Genomic DNA, 20,081 nt, shown 5'->3' with positions numbered 1-20,081 from the left:
CATGAAATATTCTGGAACATGAAATGGAGAAAATATCATTGTGAAAAGAAGTCATGTGAGGATTTACTTGCTATGCATGGCAGCTGCCAAATTGCCTGAAAGATAAAAAGGTCAAATATGAAATAAGTAAAATGACCGGACCAAAAGAATGGCATTTTATTGTAAACCTGGCCCGGAATCAGCAAGGACTGACCTCTGCAGGAAGGATCTCCCCGGGGGCCCCATTATGCTCCTCCATAGTAAAAAAAAAAAAAAAAGATCGCATTGCCTAAAATATTCCATGAAAGTCTCGGAATATCTGCGACTCCAGAGACAGGATGACGAGGATGCAGTTTTGTATCGGATTTACCAAGAGATTAACCTAAAGACCACGCTGCTCCGGGCGTGCATGAAATCACAATTGGGGCTGAAACAACAAATCGATAACTAATCGATTATGAAATGAATCGATTACTATTTTCATAATCGATTATGCCAGTAACATAATGAGGTTAAAAAAAAAATGAAAACGAGCCCCTTTATCCTCTTCAGCCCCGGAAGATTTGAAGATTTTACCCCCCTTCCCGACCAGAGCGCTTTTTGCGATTTGGCACTGCGTCGCTTTAACTGACAATTGCGTGGTCGTGCGATGCTGCACCCAAACAAAATCGACGTCCATATTTTTTTACCCCCGCAAATAGAGCTTTCTTTTGGTGGTATTTGATTGCCTCTGCATTTTTTTTTTGCGCTATAAACAAAAAAAGAGCGACAATTTTGAAAAAATAAAAAAATGAAAAAAAATATATAAATATTAAAAACACATTTTTTTTTTATAGATCTGTAGATCTGTTGATGCTGCCGGGAGCCTATTGTTGCTGGGTGGGGGATTTTGTTGTGGGTGGTACATTGTTGTTAGGGGGATATATTTTTGCTGGCTGAAGGGGATCTATTTTACTGCTTTTCTTGATATCATTACCAAACTCCATACAAATAACTTAGCACCACAAAATGATGCTTGGTTCTGTAATGTCTAAAAGGGGTGGTACTGGGAGGTGGGTAGGAGATGGAACCAAAGGATGGTGCTCGGAGGTGGGTAGGGGGTGGGAAAAAGGGGTGACTCAGAAAAGGGGAGTTCCTGCGCCTATTGTTTGAGAAAAAAAGCCCTGGATGTCTCACTGAATTGGTTGGTCCAGCCGTGAAATATACATACATAATTTCTCTGGAAGCATACTCCTGAAGAAGCGGTTATACCGCGAAACATGTTGACAACCTCAACATTCAACATTCTGTTTCCTTTCCTTGGATGGATGCACGTCTAACTGTGCAGTTCTCCTTCAGAGATTCAAATTGATGTGTATTGTGTACTCCCTCTTCTTAGGACCATTTTTAATCATGTTTTTGTCTTAATAAATTTATATATTTTTATACAACTGTAGCACTGACCCCCAAAGGAGCTGCTGGTTTTGTGGGGCTTACTGTTACCTTCTTGACCTCGTCTCTGTCTAGGGTTTCCCGTGGTAGATGGCCCAAAGAAATGCAGAAACTGACATTGGATCTTCTTTTGAGTTATTTATTTAGAAGATAAAACAGTCTCTTAATGAAGAGTAGAGGGTTAGGAAAAAGTTCAGGTACTTTTGGAACTGCAAAAATCTAAAGTCTCTTATAGAAGAAATCCAGAGATTAACCATTTCACAGCTGGATTCTCACAACCTCCGGATAGACCTCCTCTCACTAGGCCTAGCAACCGCTTGGGTGTTAGGTAAAGCAAAATCTCTGCCACAGACTTGGATTTGAATTACTTGAGTGTAACCGAGGGTCATGGACAAATTTAGAGAACTATCATACGGTATCAGTATTTCTCAGCCGGTCTGGCAATACCGTAAGATTGTAAGTCCATGAAGTGTCCTTAAAATCAGGGGGAAATCGCGGGTGCGTTTTATACGCCGATCCTCCACGATTTCTTTTTGGGCTCTTGGTGGCTTTCAGCCGCCTTTGGCCCTTCTCGCGGCTTTCGGCCACCTTCGGCCCTTCTCGGCGGCCGAAAACCGCCTAGTACAGCCGAAGGAGGCCGCAAGCCGCCTAGTACAGCCGAAGGCGGCCGAAAGCCGCAGAGGAAAGGCCGAAGGCGGGCGAAAGCTGCCCAGTACGGCCGAAAGCCGCCCAGTATGGCCGAAGGCGGGCAAGAGCTACCGGGCGCCGCCGAGATACACAGGACATCTCGGTGGCGCCATTTTCAAAAATAAAAGCTGACAACGATGCACAAGGCTACAATGATGGACAGGCTGCATGACGGACAGGCTGCATGACAAGGCTGCATGACGGACAGGCTGCATGACAAGGCTGCAATGACAGACAGGCTGCATGACAAGGCTGCAAATGACACTGACGAGGCTTCAGATGGACACTGATAAGGCTGCACTGATAGGCATTTAAATGTAAGTTTTTTTTCCTTAAATTTCCCTCCTAAAAGTTTTTTTCCTTAAAATTCCCTCCTCAACTTGGAGTGCGTGTTATACGCCGATAAATACAGTAATTTGTCTCTTGCACTTTGTTCACATCCGGAGTGTCGAATCACCAACTTCTGCCTTAAAACCGCCGCTCGTTCGGCACATTTGTCTCTTTTGCTTGAGAACGTCCGGCGACGGAAGGGCGAAGGACTTTCAAGCTCGCCATCAAATTTCCTCAGCTCTGCAATATTTTTTATTTATTTTTTGCATTAACTCGAGCCGGTTTGAATAAAAAAAAAAAATAAAAAAAAACGGCGAGTAAGCCGAGTGAGGGAAAGCGACTCGCAGCCTGTGTAATGATTTTCACTCACTCGCAGTAATCCTCAAACTTTCAGCCGCCGAGGCAGATTGAAGCCTCGGTAATTACAATGCGGTACCTGTTCTGCTCCGATGGGGAGGGGGGCGCATCTCCTGAGTAACACGTTAATCCACTCTCTGCCTGAGGTCTCTCCCCCTGTGTTTATCCCATTATGCAGAGGAGCGTGGGCCTGCGAGATAAAGCTGCCAAATGCTGCAGGTAAACTGGTGGTGGGGGGGAGGGGGAGGGGGGGGTTGACTGTTCTGTCCTGTTAACACCCTACTTGTCTCCGCACTTGCCTTTATTTGCTGTATCTCTGTTGGCTCTGACAGATATCTGGTGCACAGTATATAGACATAATAATGCAGATATTATTATTATTATTATACAGGATTTATATAACACCAACAGTTTACGTAGCGCTTTACAACTTGAGGGTAGACCCTACAAATACAATACACTTTAATACAGGAGGAATCAGAGGGCCCCGCTCCTTAGAGCTTACAATCTAATGCCCCGTACACACGGTCGGATTTTCCGACGGAAAAAATGTTCGATGAGAGCCTTTTTATCGGAAATTCCGACCGTGCATAGGCTCCATCGGACATTTTTCCACGGGAATTTCCCATCGCACAAAATTTGAGATCTGGTTCTCAAATTTTACGACAAAATTCCAATCGCGTGTACACAATTCCGACGCACAGAGTTCCACGCATGCTCGGAATCAAGCAGAAGAGCCGCACTGGCTATCGAACTTCCTTTTTCTCGGCTCGTCGTACGCGCTGTATGTCGCTGCGTTTTTGCCGATCGGAAATTTCCCGACCAACTTTGTGTATGCAAGACAAGCTCGAGCCAACATCCGTCGGGGGAAAAAATCCCATGGATTTTGTTGTCGGAATGTCCGATCAATGGGGGATATTCATACCTCCCAACATTTTGAGATGGGAATGAGGGACACCAAATGTATGTAGGCATAGGACACGCCCCCTGTCACACCCAATTAAGGCTGGGTTCACACTGCTGCGGGGGGAGATCCAGATGTGATTCGCACCGCAAATCACATCCGATCTCCGTAGCGATGCGAGTTCAGCCATACAGATAGTATGGCTGAATTCGCATCGCTCCCGCAGCAAACTCGCACGGGACCCTTTTTTTGGTCCGCAACAGAATCGGATCGCAAGGGGGTTCACACCATGCGATCTGATTCCTGTGCGAGTCGGCAGATCGCACTGCGATATGCGGACGGATCTGGGGGTGTCATTAACATATCATTGACACTCCCAGCCGTTCGCATAGGGCAGTGTGAACTGCCGGCGGGAGTAATGCGATGCGGGAAAACGCCACGGATTCGCGGCGTTCCCGCATCGCAGAGGTGTGAACCCGGCCTAAAGGAGAATTAACAAAAAAAAGGTTAATTAAATCCACAAGGATTTTTTTTTAACATTACTATTCCTTTATATTGGCTTTTAAAATGTACAGATACAGCAATTTAGAAATTGGATGAAAGGTTTAGCGCTGAGAAACACTTTTTGAAAGATAAAAAGTGCATTTTCTATACAACTATATAGATCAGACCAACATGAGGGACAAATGAGGAGGAATGAGGGACAGAGGGACATTGCTCCAAATCAGGGACAGCCCCTTGCAAATCGGGGACAGTTGGGAGCTATGGGGTTATTTCTGAAAAGGCAAATCCACTTTGCACTAAAAGTGCACTTGGAAGTGCAGTCACTCTAAATCTAAGGGGTAGATCTGAAATGAGGGGAAGCTCTGCTGATTTTATCATCCAATCATGTGCAAGCTAAAATGCTGTTTTTTATTTTCCTTGCATGTCCCCCTCGGATCTACTGCGACTTTATTTCCAAGTGCACTTTCAGTGCAAAGTGGATTTTTCTTTAGTAAATAACCCCCAATGTCCGATCGTGTGTACGGGGCATAAGAGATATTGGGGTTTATTTACTAAAGGCAAATCCACTTTGCACTACAAGTGCACTGCAAGTGAACTTGGAAGTGCACTTGAAAGTGCAGTCGCTGTAGATCCGAGGGGGACATGCAAGGAAAACAAAAATCAGCATTTTTGCTTGAACATGATTGGATGATAAAATCAGCAGAGCTTCCCCTCATTTCAGATCTTCCCCTCAGATCTACAGTGACTGTACCTCTAAGTGCACTTGCATTACACTTGTAGTGGAAAGTGGATTTGCCTTTAGTAAATAACCCCCATAGTGTGTATATATTTATACAATATACTAAAAATGGATATCTCATCAAATCTACACAGATTTCCCGGAGTCTCTTCTGTTATCTGTTGTGTAGAGCACGCTTCCATTCACATACCTCCCAACATTTTGAGAGGGGAATGAGGGACACCTACTAGCAAATGTATGTAGGCTTAGGGCACGCCCCCTGCCACACCCCTTAAAGGAGAATTAACCAAAAAAATGTGGAAATAAATCCACAAGGACTTTTTTTTTTTTTACCACAACTATTCTTTATATTGTCTTTTAAAATTTACAAATGCAGCAATTTAGAAATTAGATGAAAGGTTTAGCACTGAGAACACTTTTTGAAAGATAAAAAGTGCATTTTATATACAACTATATAGATCAGACCAAAATGGGGGACAAATGAGGGAGAAAGAGGGACAGAGGGACATTGCTCTAGCCATGGCTAGACATGCTGTGGGGGGGGGGGGGGGGGGTTCAAAGTGATTTCTCGGCAAAATAAGTATGGAGATATGTATGGATGAGTTTACTTGCTCAGGATATGTACAGGCAAATTTAGGCAGGCTTCTGCTGCGCGCTAGGCCTGTCTGTTTTGATTCTGGGACTGGGCGTGTGCAGTGCAGTGGTGGGTGTGGTCACCTGTACTTTGATTTCTGGGATGCCTCCCCTATTGTCAGAAAGATGTCTCTGGAGTGGGGTTGGACCTGAAGTCTGATGCCGCGTACACACGATCGGAATTTCAGCCAGCAAAAGACCGATGAGAGATTTTCATCTGAAAATGCGACCGTGTGCATGCTTCATCGGAATTTAGTTGGCCGAATTCCCACCAGCAAAAAAATTTGAGAGCATGTTCTCAATTTTCCTGACGGAAAAACTTTCTATAGGAAATTCCGACCGTGTGTATGCAATTCCGAAAACGCAAAAACTCACACATGCTTAGATTCAACTACGAGACGGAAGCTAGTCCCGTTGTACGTGTTGTACGTCACCGCGTTCTTGCCGGTCAGAATTGTGTGGGACCGGGTGTAGGCAAGACAGCTTGAGTGGATTCCGTAGGAATTCCGTCGGGAAAACCATCAGACCTTTTTACGATTGTGTGTACGGGGCATAAGTGGGAGGCAGCTCATGTGAGGAGCTCTGACCAATTACCTCTCGGTGTTGGCAGCAGGCAGGCCTCCCATATAAGCTGGGGATCAGGTGCTACTGGGGGGAGCAGAAAAAGACAGAATGGAGTACTAGACTGCTGTTCCCGGCATCCCTACGGTGGGGGGGGGGGGGGGGGGGAGGGGGCACGGCGGAGGGCTGGAGGAGCCATCAGAAATCTTCATCCGGGAGCTGGTGTCAAGCTGTCGTGACCGGAGAGGAACACGGTACTTGTATCACAGATGAAGGTTGGTGAAGAAGAAGTAGTGTTAAAGAGTCAGGAGGAAAGTTGCAGAACTAAAGTCAAGCTGCTGTGACCGAGGAACACGGGACTTGCACTTTGAAAGGAGGTCAGCATTGAGGAAGTATACAAGATCTTTGAAGTAGTAAGGGAATGCTGTGGCTGGGGGACGCAGCGTTTGAAATCTTGGACTGGCTGGTATCAGTAGTCCACCTATTACCACGTGTCAAGCTAGTGGGGAGAGGCGCTGTGCTTCTTTAGCGTGGTAAGCACTTGGTAATAACTTCCAAAAGTCTGTGTGCTGTCCAGATTCTCTAAACGGACTTTCGGCAGAAAAGGTCAGACGGAATAATTTCCTCGGATATTCCGATCGTGTGTTGGGCCTCATCTGACTTTTTTTGTTTTTCAAAAATTCAGACGGACCTAGAAATAGAACATGTTTTAAATCTTTCCGATGGAATCAATTCCGATCGGGAAAACCATTCATCTGTATGCTGTTCCGACGGACCAAAAAAAAACGACGCAGGGCAGCTATTGGGCTACTGGCTATTGAACTTCCCTTTTCTAGTCCCGTCGTACAGTGTTGTACATCACCGCGCTCTAAACTAACAGACTTTGGTGTGATCGTGTGTAGGCAAGTCCGTTTCAGTAGACTCTGTCAGAGACCGTCAGAGTTTATTCTGATGGAAAAAACGGTCGTGTGTAAGCGGCATAAGACAGAAGTTATTGATTAATGCTCTGCAAATTTGAATACAAGTCAGCAAATGCTGTGGGCGTCCCGTATCGTCCCTTGTCCTACCCAAGTTATATCCCGCAATAAACGTAACAAAACTACGCAAATGACTGCTCATTGTCTTAACTGATATATGGGGGGTCTGGCAGCAGGGTGGATTGGCAGATTGCTAGTAACCAAGTGGTGACAATACCGCTACGTTAAAAATGTATTAACCTCTTACTGACCACGCACCCCCTCTCACGTGCACCCCCCGGGACGCACATCAGGGGCGCTCTGTGATCTCTGTGTAAGAGGCCAATCACAGCGGCCAGTTCCCATGTGATCAGCTGTGTCCAATCAGCTGATCAGTGTAAACAGGATTTGCTGGTTATTGGTAGTCCTCTCCTCATTCTGACAGCGCATTTCAGTCCCCATAAGTGCAGCCTATCAGTGCCTACCATTGCTGCCAATCAGTGCCTATCACTACTGCCTATCAGTGCCCATCATTTCTGCCAATCAGTGCCTGTCACTACCGCCTATCAGTGCCCATCAGTGCTTATCACTACTGCCCATCAGTGCCGCCTATCAATTCCCATAAGTGTCTTCTCATCAGTACAGGCTATCAGTGCCACCTTATCACCACGCACTAGTAAAGGAAAATAATTACTTATTTACAAAATTCTAAAATGCCGCGTACACACGTAGCCGACTATCCGGCAGACTTAGTCCGGCCTAACTTTCCAAACGAGCTACTTGCCCACACACGGCACTTTTTCAGCGGACTAATACGGCGTACTAAGTCCGCCGGACTATCCGCCGTACTTTTGGAAATGAACGGACTCGCCCACACATGTGGAGGAAAGTCCGCTCATTTTGAGCGCGTCTCCAGGTAGCCGGGGCCAGCGAAGGAGGCGTCGCTGGCCCCGTCACCTGGTATGGACTTAAAGGGGAATCCTACGCCGAAAAATCGGTGTGGGGTCCCCCCCTAGGTCCACATGAGACCCTTGTCCGAGCACGCTACCCGGCCGGCCAGGAAAGGTAGTGGGGACGAGCGAGCGCCCCCCCCCCCCCCCTGAGCCGTACCAGGCCGCCCCACCCCAAAGCACCTTGTCCCCATGTTGATGAGGACAAGGGCCTCTTCCCGACAATCCTGGCCGTTGGTTGTCGGGGTCTGCGGGCGGGGGGCTTATCGGAATCCGGGAGCCCCCTTTAATAAGGGGGCCCCGGATACCGGCACCCCACCCTATGTGAATGAGTATGGGGTACAATGTACCCCTACCCATTCACCTGTGAAAAAAAGTAAAAAGAAAAACACAACACACAAGGGTTAAAATAGTTTATTGCACAGCTCCGGGGGTCCCCCCTTCGCCAAGGCACCCCCCCATGTTGAGGGCACGTGGCCTGGTACGGCTCAGGAGGGGGGGTGCGCTCGCTTGTCCCCACCCCTTTCCCTGGCTGGCCGGCTAGCGTGCTCGGACAAGGGTCTGATGTGGACCTAGGGGGGGACCCCCACGCCGATTTTTCGGCGTAGGGATTCCCCTTTAAGTCCATACCAGGAGACGGGGCCAGCGACGCCTCCTTCGCTGGCCCCCAGCTACCTGGGGACGCGCTCAAAATGAGCGGGAAAAGTCCGTTCATTTCAAAAGTACGGCGGACTGGCACACACACGGCCGGATTGTCCGCCGAAATGCGAGTCCGACGGAAAGATTGGAGTGCAAAACTACTTTCTAAGTCCGCCGTACTTTTGGGTAAAAAAAAGTCCGCCGGAGGCTACACACGGAGGGATTGTCCGGTGGACTCAAGTCGCCAGACTTTTCCACCGGATAATTTGATCGTGTGTACGTGGCATTACAGATACTAAGAGAAACGTTTTTATTTTTTTTATTTTTGGTCCTTTTTCATTTGTTTAGCAAAAAAAAAAACAGTGGTGCTGAAATACCACCAAAAGAAAGCTCCTTAGTCTCAAAAAAAAAAAGAGCTTTAATAACAACCTCTGATAAGCACTGTTTTTATCTAAACACGCTCCATAGCATAATAGCCTGTGATTTAACAAGAATAACAACCTTTTACTTTACAAAAAGTCAAAATCAATATTCCCATTTTTTGTACAATGTGATATTCTGTGCAGTTGTAATGCTATTCTGGGCGATATCGCCTTTCAGCTTTGCTTTAGTTCAACAAAAAGTAAAACAAAAAACAAAAAAAAACCCCATTTGATTTTCTAGAGATTTGTTCCCAATTAAGAAAAAACTTGCTTCTCTTTTTATTTACCAAAAATGTCAGACTTTATACCACCCCAAAGTGGTGTGATCTATTATTTACAATGGATAGAACCCTCCTGGAGATGGCTTTTATAAAAATCAATTTCTGAAGCATTTTACCATTTATTTTTGGACTTTTTTCAGCAGCTTGTCCACCCTTCAGCATTTTTCACACAATCTTTTGATACTGCATCTCTCCTGCTTTATATGGTAAAAATATTTTGGAATTCAGCAACCCATTAAAATGATAAAAGCAGTTATGGGGTCGCCATAAAAGTAAGAAGTAGTGGAATTGAAACGCGTTGGCTTTTTTTTGACTGTTGTTCACATGCAATAATAAAACAATGTTTTAACCGACTTCCGTGGCATTAGCCTTTCATACTTTTTACATTTTTTTACATGGAGGTTTGCAGTGACTTTCCAGGCTGAGTGCCGTGTTCTTGAGGCTCACCAGGTATTACACAGGAGGTAAGAGCTCGGATGCGCCTGTTCCTGAAAAATATTGGATCTTTTGGTATATGATACCTGCCAGTATCGTACATTATGTAACAGGATACTCACCTGTGTTTTTGAGGATGTGGACTGAGGGGGACTTTTTTATCATGCACTATATTGTCAAAAGTTTTGGGACGCCTGCCTTTACACTCACATGAACTTTAATGGCATCCCAGTCTTAGTCCGTAGGGTTCAATATTGAGTTGGCCCACCCTTTGCAGCTATAACACCTTCAACTTTTTTGGGAAGGCTGTCCACAAGGTTTAGGAGTGTCTCTATGGGAATGTCTGACCATTCATAGAGAGACGCATTTGTGAAGTCAGGCACCGAGGTTCGACGAGAAGGCCTGGCTCGCAGTCCCCGCTCTAATTCATCCCAAAGGTGTTCTATTGGGCTGAAGTCATGACTCTGTGCAGGCCAGTCAAGTTCCTCCATCCCACACTCACTCATCCATGTGTTTATGGATCTTGCTTTGTGCACTGGTGTGCAGTCTTGTTGGAACAGGAAGGGGCCGTCCCCAAATTATTCCCACAAAGTTGGGAGCATGAAATTGTCCAAAATGTCTTGGTATGCTGACGCCTTAAGAGTTCCCTTTACTGGAACTAAGGGGTTAAGCCCAACCCCTGAAAAACAACCCCACACCATAATCCCACCTCCACCAAATGATTTGGATGGTTGGACCAATACTTTTGGCAATATGGTGTGGATGAGAAAGTTTGGCCAAGTGGCCAAGCCCAACCCCACACTATAACCCCTCACCCCCCCCCCCCCCCAAATCATTTGGACCAGTGCACAAATCAAGGTCCATAAAGACATGGGTGAGCGAGTTTGGGGTGGAGGAACTTGATTGGCCTGTACAGAGTCCTGACTGTAACCCAATAGAACACCTTTGGAGTGAATTAGAGCAAGGACTGCGAGCCAGGCCTTCTCGTCCAACACCAGTGCCTGACCTTACATTTCGCTTCTGGACGAATGGTCAAACATTTCCATAGACACACTCCTAAACCTTGTGGACGGTCTTCCCAGAAGAGCTGAAGCTGTCAACTCAATATTGAACCCTACAGACTAAGACTGGGATGCCATTAAAGTTCATGTGTGTGTAAAGGCAGGTGCACCTTGTCTTATTAAATGGGGCCTGGCCTTCCCATAACTTCTACTACAAGAACTGCCAAAGATTTCAAAGTTCTTCCACCCTGGTGTAGATTTCTTGAGCAGTGGTAGAAGCAGAATTCCTTATCAGCCGCGGACAAATGAAGTCTTGCAAAAAATTGAAAGAACGCATTCCATAGACTTATCTACAGTCCCGGAGAGTGGCATCCAAAATTTACAGCCAGTCATGGAGGGTATGCTTAAACCTGCAGTGCCTTGCCGGTGAGTTTTCTTGGCTCCAGCTCACCAGTCCATTTGGTGATCATTGGAAAGAATCCCTGCTTACTGCACAGGTAGTTAAAATAGTTTCAGTGGGGACTTAACTGAGAAGCAGAAACTGCTTATTGCTCAAGAAACCCCTAGAAACCTCTAGAGGAACCCTAAGGTTCCACAGCACCCTGGATGAGCAAATTTCAAACGTTCATCGATCAGAAATTTGCGAACTGATTGCTTTCCGTTCTTTGCACCTTGTCTTATCAAACGGGGCCTGCCTTTCCCACAGTTTTTACTACAAGAAACAGTCAAAGATTTCAAAGTTCTTCCACCCTGGTGCGGATTTCTTGAGCAGTGGTAGAAGTAGAATTCCTTATCAGCCGCGGACAAATTAAGTCTTGCGAAAAAAAATGAAAGAACACATTCCGAAGACTTATCTTCAGTCCCGGAGAGTGGCATCCAAAATTTACGGCCAGTCACGGAGGGGGGATAATTTGAGGTTAGGCTTAATCCTGCAGTGCCTTGCTGGTGTTTTCTTGGCTCCAGCTAACCAGTCCATTTGGCGATCATCGGAAAGAGTCCCTGCTTACTGCACAGGTAGTTAAAATAGTTTCAGTGGGGACTTATCTAAGAAGCAGAAACTGCTTGTTGCTCAAGAAACCCCCTAGCAACCTCTGGAGGAACCCTAGGGTTCCACAGCACCCTGGATGAGCAAATTTCAAACGTTCATCGATCAGAAATTTGAGAACTGATTGCTTTCCGTTCTTTGCACCTTGTCTTATCAAACGGGGCCTGGCTTTCCCACAGTTTTTACTACAAGAAACAGTCAAAGATTTCTAAGTTCTTCCACCCTGGTGCGTATTTCTTGAGCAGTGGTAGAAGCAGAATTCCTTATCAGCCGCGGACAAATTAAGTCTTGCGGAAAAAAAAATGAAAGAACGCATTCCGAAGACTTATCTCCAGTCCCGGAGAGTGGCATCCAAAATTTACGGCCAGTCACGAAGGGGGGATAATTTGAGGTTAGGCTTAATCCTGCAGTGCCTTGCTGGTGTTTTCTTGGCTCCAGCTCACCAGTCCATTTGGCGATCATTGGAAAGAATCCCTGCTTACTGCACAGGTAGTTAAAATAGTTTCAGTGGGGACTTATCTAAGAAGCAGAAACTGCTTGTTGCTCAAGAAACCCCTAGCAACCTCTGGAGGAACCCTAGGGTTCCACAGCACCCTGGATGAGCAAATTTCAAACGTTCATCGATCAGAAATTTGAGAACTGATTGCTTTCCGTTCTTTGCACCTTGTCTTATCAAACGGGGCCTGGCTTTTTCACAGTTTTTACTACAAGAAACAGTCAAAGATTTCAAAGTTCTTCCACCCTGGTGCGTATTTCTTGAGCAGTGGTAGAAGCAGAATTCCTTATCAGCCGCGGACAAATTAAGTCTTGCGGAAAAAAAAATGAAAGAACGCATTCCGAAGACTTATCTCCAGTCCCGGAGAGTGGCATCCAAAATTTACGGCCAGTCATGGGGGGGAGGGGGGGGGATAATCCGAGGGTAGCCTTAATCCTGTAGTGCCTTTGCCGGCCTTATCTCAGCTCTTGAAAATTCTGCATATTCTTTAATTGCTATCTTGGAGTGACCCTGTCTGATCCGCTTCCACGGGCAGAAAAAAAAAACATTTATATGTTTAATTTACAATTTCATCATTTACCGCACAGAATGTACCGCGTAGATGCCAAGACAATGCAATATTTTATTACCAAAATAAAAAAAACCTTCGTAACCTTGGCCTAGTCATTCGCTGTTTGCATCCCGATTCAATTAGCTGCTAATATGTTACACCGAAAAACTGTACATAGAAAATAATACATTGCGGAGGTTGGCTAAAAAAAAAAAAAAAAAATTCTGGCCGCTGAGCATGAACGCCAGGAACTAAAATAGTGATGGGAACAAAGATTATGAAGACATTTAAAAGAAGAAAAGGAGGCAGACGGACGGGTCTATCGATGGATCTACAGACGCATCCAACCTGGTATAATTAGCCACTATCTCCGCTCCCCAGAGTGTTCCATTGACAGCTCCATTGTACGAAGGTATGGAAACCTCCACAGAGGCCGCGCTGGTTCATCTGCACAGCAAAGGATTGGGCTGTGTCTTTAAGTTCTTGGACCAAGCCTTGTGGGAGCTGGGATTATCTGTGCTCCTGCATTAATGGAGCTGGAGGGCAGGCAAGGGACAGCTTTGTCGGTGAGTGACAGCGCTGATGTGACCATCGTCTCGCCGGGTACCTTATCGCCACCTGCCACCGTGTCACCCTGTCCCTCCGTCATGCTGTTCATGCTTTGGAAGACTTAAGGAGAAGGACAGCATCTTTATGCATTACCCCCTAACCTGCTCCATTCTCTAATGGAACAATGGAACGGTACTGTCTGTTCTGTCCGAACAATTAGTGTACAGCTCATTCCATCCCTAGAAACTATAAAGAAGTATAGATAACACAATATTGATACTTAATAATGAGACAATGGTGAAGAAGTCATGGCTCCAGTAGTGGGGACTTTATAAAGGAAGCCATTGCAACTGGGTTAGGTTATTGGATCACTGGGAAGAAGCCTGTGATGTAGACAAAGACGTTATGACACATCCATCATCGCCTATTAATACGACACCCAGACTACATTCACTGCCGTTTAAAGAAAATAAAAAATAACAGACCATTAACCCTTTGATTTCCAGCGCAGTTTTTGCATTTATTTTTTCGCACACGTTTAACCACTTAAAGTGGTGTTGCCACCAAAAAATAAAAAAAGTGCTTAAAAATGCTTAAAAAAAATAAATAAAAATAATAATTGGAATTTTTTTTTTTACTCACCTCTAAATACCTGTTGCTAGGGGGTCCCTCATAGTCTGCCTTCTTCCTTGCCCGGGCTGGTGACATCACTTCCCCTCACGCCGCACAGTCATCTGGGACCTGTCACATGTCCCAGATGACTGTGCGGCGTATCGCGGCGCCCTGCCCGACCTCACAAATACGCTTCTGGAAGAATGATCAAACATTCCCATAGACACGCTCCTAAACCTTGTGGACGGCCTTCCCAGAAGAGATTAAGCTGTTATAGCTGCAAAGGGTGGGCCAACTCAATATTGAACCCTACAGACTAAGACTGGGATGCCATTAAAGTTCATGTATGTGTAAAGGCAGGTGTCCCAATACCTTTGGTAATAGAGTGATCCGTGTGTGTCGCTGGCCTGTTGTGCCTATAAGGTACACGCGCCACTGACTCCCGCTGTGATTAGACACAGTGAAGTTGCATACACACGATCAAACAATCCGGTGGAAAAGTCCGTGTGTGAAAGTGGTTTTGCACATAAATATGGACAATACGGCCGTGTATGTGCTAGTCCGCTGTACTTTTGAAATGAACGGACTTTTCCCGCTCGGAGAAAAGTCCGCTCATTTTGAGCGCGGCTCCAGGTAGCCGGGACAATTGAAAGAGGCGTCGCTGGCCCCATCACCTGGTATGGAGTTAAAGGGGAAGCCCTACGCCGAAAAAACAACGTGGGGGTCCCCCCTAGGTCCATATCAGACCCTTATCCGAGCACGCTACCTGGCCGGCCAGGAAAGGGGATGGGGACGAGCCGTACCAGGCCGTGTGCCCTCAACATGGGGGGGTGCTTTGGGGAAGGGGGGGTCGCGCATCCCCCCCACCCCAAAGCACCTTGTCCCCATGTTCTGCGGGCGGGGGGCTTATCGGAATCCGTGAGCCCCCTTTAATAAGAGGGCCCCCGGATCCCGGCCCCCCACCCTATGTGAATGAATGGGGTACAATGTACCCCTACCCATTCACCTGTGAAAAAAAGTTAAAAAAAACACAACACACAAGTGTTAAAATAGTTTATTGCACAGCTCCGGGGGTCTTCTTCCGTCTTCGGGGGTCTTCTCACCGGACTCCTCCGTAATCTTCTGCTAGCTCTTTTACTAGCGGAGGAGCCCGGCTTTCTTCTTCGCCGCCACCCTCTTCTTCCGACTTCGGGGGTCTTGTCCCCCTCTTTGGTTCTTCTTGCCGGGCCACCGCTCCTTCTTCCAGGGCTGGACTGGGACAGAAATTTGGCCCTGGACTTCATCCAGACCGGCCCACTTACATTTTGAGTGTCCCATCAGCAGCCCCCTTACATCAGAGTGTCCCATCACCAGCCCCCTTACAACAGAGTGTCCCATCAGCACCCCCTTTCATCAGAGTATCCCATTACCAGCCCCCTTACATCAGAGTGTCCCATTACCAGCCCCCTTACAACAGAGTGTCCCATCAGCACCCCTTTCATCAGAGTATCCCATTACCAGCCCCCTTACATCAGATTGTCCCATCACCAGCCCCCTTACATCAGAGTGTCCCATAAGCACCCCCTTACATCAGAGAGTCCCATCACCAGCCCCCTTACATCAGAGTGGCCCACTGAGTCATCGGCCCACCGGGAAACTCCCGGTAGTCCCTATGGCCAGTACATGCCTGCCTTCTTCTAGCTCTTTTGATTTCTGGGTTGGGCTGGGTTTTGGGTTGGGCTAGGTTTTGATTTCAAGCTTGCTATACTGGGCAGGGGAGTGATATGAGTACGGTATTTTTCTGTATGCGGGTTGGACGGTACTGTCACGGATGTTTTGGACATGTAATATTTGTTATAGTTGGGAATACGGAATGAGATTTAGTATTGGTTGGAAGGCTGCACAGGGGATTAAGGGGGGGGGGGGTGTGGTTGGTACATGTGTGTTGTACTGTATGTGTTGATAAAACTGTTAATAAATAAAAATGTATAAAAAAAAGTGTCTTATGGACAATTTTAAGGTACCGTGGTTTGTCGCCGTTTCACAGGCACAGTTTTAAATCCTGACATGTTTGGTATCTATTTACTCAATGCCCGTCTTATTATATTGTACAAAAAAGTTGGTTTTATACTGTGTTGTGTGTGTGTGAATTAAAATTCATTTAGCCACTTGACCTCTGGAAGATTTACCCCCCCCCCTTTATAACCAGGCCATTTTTTGCAATACAGCACTGTGTTATTTAACTGACACTGTGCCCAACTATAATTTAAGTCTTTTTTTTTTTTCGTGCTTTTTGATCACCTCTGCATGTTTTTATTTTTTTTGCGCCATAAAGAAAAAAAATGACAATTTTGAAAAAAATATATATATTTTTTACTTTCTGCTCTAAAACATTAACATTAATATATAAAAAAAAAAAAAAAACTGCCTTTACAGCTCCTTTAAGTATATTTTTTACCTGAAAATTTGCGTTTGAGAAACGGCTGCAGAAATATCATGTGACATGAAAAAAAAAAATTGCAACAGTCACCATGTTATTCTCCAGGGTCCCTGCTTTCTGAAAATATACAATGTTTGGAGGTGCAAAGTACCCATATTTATTGGTGTATAACATGCACATTAATTTAAAGAGGGAATTTTCAGGGAAAAAAACTTACATTTTAAATGAGGAACTTTGGCTGCTGCCTCACAAGTGCCATCAATGCAGCCTCATCAGTCCACATCAATGCAGCTTCACCATTTCCATCTGTGCAGCAGCCTCATCAGTCCACATCAATGCCGCCTCACCATAGCCATCAGTGCAGCAGCTTCACCATTTCCATCTGTGCAGCAGTCTCATCATTGCCATCAATACAGCAGCCTCACCATTGCCATCAATGCAGCAGCCTCACCATTGCCATCAATGCAGCAGCCTCACCATTGCCATCAATGCAGCAGCCTCACCATTGCCATCTATGCAACAGCCTCATCATTGGCATCAATGCAGCAGCCTCACCATTTCCATCAATGCAGCATCCTCACCATTGCCATCTATGCAACAGCATCATCATTGCCATCAATGCAGCAGCCTCATCATTGCCATCAATGCAGCAGCCTCACCATTGCCATCAATGCAGCAGCCTCACCATTGCCATCAATGCAGCAGCCTCACCATTTCCATCAATACAGCAGCCTCACCATTGCCATCAATGCAGCAGCCTCATCATTCCCATCAATACAGCAGCCTCACCATTTCCATCAATACAGCAGCCTCACCATTGCCATCAATGCAGCAGCCTCATCATTCCCATCAATGCAGCAGCCTCACCATTCCCATCAATGCAGCAGCCTCACCATTGCCATCAATGCAGCCTGATCGATGCCCATCTGCAGCCTAGAGGGGACAAGGAGGGGGGAGGGATGACGACAGATTACATACAGGAGAATCTCCTATGATAGACAGGACAGTGGTTCAATGGGGGCCCAGGAGATGGGACTTCCTATTACAGAGGCCGCCAAGTAAACAGGAGATTCTCACTGTATATAATCTGACGGCGCTCGTCCCGCCCCCCTCCCTGTCCCCTCCGAGGCAGCTAAAATTGAAGTAAAGGCGTATAACACGCACGCGCTATTTGACCTGATTTTCATGGTGAAAAGTGCCTGTTATATGCCAATAAATACAGTACATTTTTCTAGCACAAATTGCAAATTTTAACATGTGCAAACATTTTTTTAAAAAGATTGTCCTGGTAGGCAAGTGGTTAACGAGCAATTCCAAATCCAAAATTAGGTCAAGTTTCAACTGTGCTCAATTCAGAGAGGGTCTGCCCAATATAAAAGCTGGGCTCCATGGTGGGCTTGCTGCCTATTAGTAACCTCGCTCTCCTACGCCAATGTTCCCAGGAGAGGCCCTCGGCGGACTCAGAGGGAAGGTGCTGCTGGATCAAAAGGAAAAGAAATGACAATCACTTTTCTCCGGTCCATTATAAAGATGAAGACACCGCCAGCTTCACATGTCTGCCAGAAGAAAATTAGAGTAATTCCTCAATTCAGGAGATAGTTTGCTTCCAACTGAGAAAGCTAACATGTTAAACTCGTATATGTGACTGAAATGTTATTTAAGCAATTTATTCTTTTTCCAGAGCACTGCCAAGTTCCATTAATGCGGTATTAAAGCTGAAGTCAAGTTTGTCTTTAGCAATTTGATATGTGATAAAAAAAAATAAAAATTAAATAAGAGCAAAAGGTTTCCAATTCGCTCTACATAGACCAAGCACTTCTGAAGCACCTCTACTCCTTAAAAAAGGAAGAGTCCTCCATCCTGACCATGTGCAATGTTACAATGGTCACAGTCTGCCTTACCCAACCTCCAAACCAACCCTCCCCTTCACGATTATAGAACCTGGGGGTCCTTCAGTTATTATTCATACACTGTATGTTCTCTAGAACTTTTGCTTGCCCAAAAATCACTGATAATGTATTTATCTTTCTACGTTACAAAACAGAGATCCATAACTGGTTAGGCTGGGTTGAGGGAAAGTTCTATTTACGGGGATGCTTTCTTCTTCTTCTTATTATTATTATTCAGGATTTATATAGCGCCAACAATTTATGCAGCGCTTTACAATATAAAAGGAGACAATACAGTTAAAATACAATAAAATACAAGAGGATTAAGAGGGCCCTGCTCAGAAGAGCTTACAATCTAATAGGGTGGGGCAGGTGGTACAAAAGGTTATAACTGTGGGGAATGAGCTGATGGAAGTGGTAGGAGATTAGTTGGAGACGTGATAGGCTTCCCTGAAGAGATGAGTTTTCAGGGATCGCTTGAAGGTAGCAAGAGTAGGGGATAGCCGGACCAGTGGAGGTTGGGAGTTCCAGAGGATAGGAGAGGCTCTACAGAAATCCTGGAGACGAGCATGGGACAAGGAGACAAGGGAGCTTGAGAGTAGGAGGTCTTGAGAAGAGCGGAGGGGACGATTTGGGTGATATTTGGAGACAGGATTGGTGATGGAGCTCGGGGCAGAGTTGTGAATGGCTTTGTATGTTGTGGTTAGTATTTTGAATTTAATTCGCGGGGTGATTGGGAGCCAGTGTATAATGTATACTGTTTAACACTTTGAACTTGTGGGACGGAGTTAGCCGCTCAGTGGGTTAGGGCCTTTTAATGACTCCCTCTTGGCCTTCCAGCCCACCTATGTCATACTACTCCCTCCTAACACCCAGCAGAGGTGAGATTAGCTCTTATTGGGACCCAACTCATTATAGTCTGGCCACCATGGGCTACTTACAACTTGATCTCCATGAGGGTCAGGTTATGGTATGTTGGTCTAACCCAGGTATCTCCAAACTTTGTAAAGAAAAGGCCAGTTTACTGTGGCTAGTCGGAGTAGAAATGACCTGATGTCAGTGGGAGTAAACAGTTCCCCATCTTTGGTATTAGAGGCAGGAACAGTGCCCCATTGTAATGCCCCATACACACAATAGGATTTTTCTGACGGAAAATGTTCCGTCAGAAAAATGTTCCGACCATGTGTAGGCTCCATCGGACATTTTCCGTCGGAATCAATCCAGATCTCAAATTTTGTGTGTCGGAAACTCAGACGGAAAATGTTCGATGGGAGCTTGTTGTCGGAAATTCCGACCATGTGTAGGCTCCATCGGACATTTTCCGTCTGAGTTTCCGACACACAAAATTTGAGATCTGCATCTCAAATTTTCCGACAACAAAATCCGTTCTCGTAAATTCCGATCGCGTGTACACAATTCCGGCGCACAAAATTCCACGTATGTTCAGAATCAAGCAGAAGAGCTGCACTGGCTATTAAACTTAATTTTTCTCGGCTCGTCGTACTTGTTGTACGTCACTGCGTTCTTGATGTTCGGAATTTCCGACAAGATTTGTGTGACCGTGTGTATGCAAAACAAGTTTGAGCCAACATCCGTTGGAAAAAAAACATGGATTTTGTTGTCAGAAAATCCTATCGTGTGTATTAGTGTCAGTGGGATTGTCCAAATTAAGGAACGAAGTATAGGGAGAGGGTTGGAAGAAAACAAATGAA

At 45.7% G+C, this 20,081-nt stretch overlaps 1 protein-coding gene across 4 annotated transcripts in view; it reads right to left on the bottom strand.

Annotated features, from left to right (window-relative positions):
- Positions 1–20,081, bottom strand: part of LOC143962650 (multiple epidermal growth factor-like domains protein 11) — a 981,904-nt gene that overhangs the window by 187,389 nt on the left and 774,434 nt on the right. The gene's annotated exons all lie outside the window — the stretch shown is intronic.

Source organism: Lithobates pipiens, unplaced genomic scaffold (genome assembly GCF_037356315.1).
Source record: "Lithobates pipiens isolate NorthernLeopardFrog02 unplaced genomic scaffold, aLitPip1_a1.2 Scaffold_8, whole genome shotgun sequence".
In the NCBI taxonomy this organism is placed as follows: Eukaryota; Metazoa; Chordata; class Amphibia; order Anura; family Ranidae; genus Lithobates; species Lithobates pipiens.
Note: the sequence above shows the minus strand (reverse complement) of the source record. Positions and strands in the feature narration are given on the sequence as shown.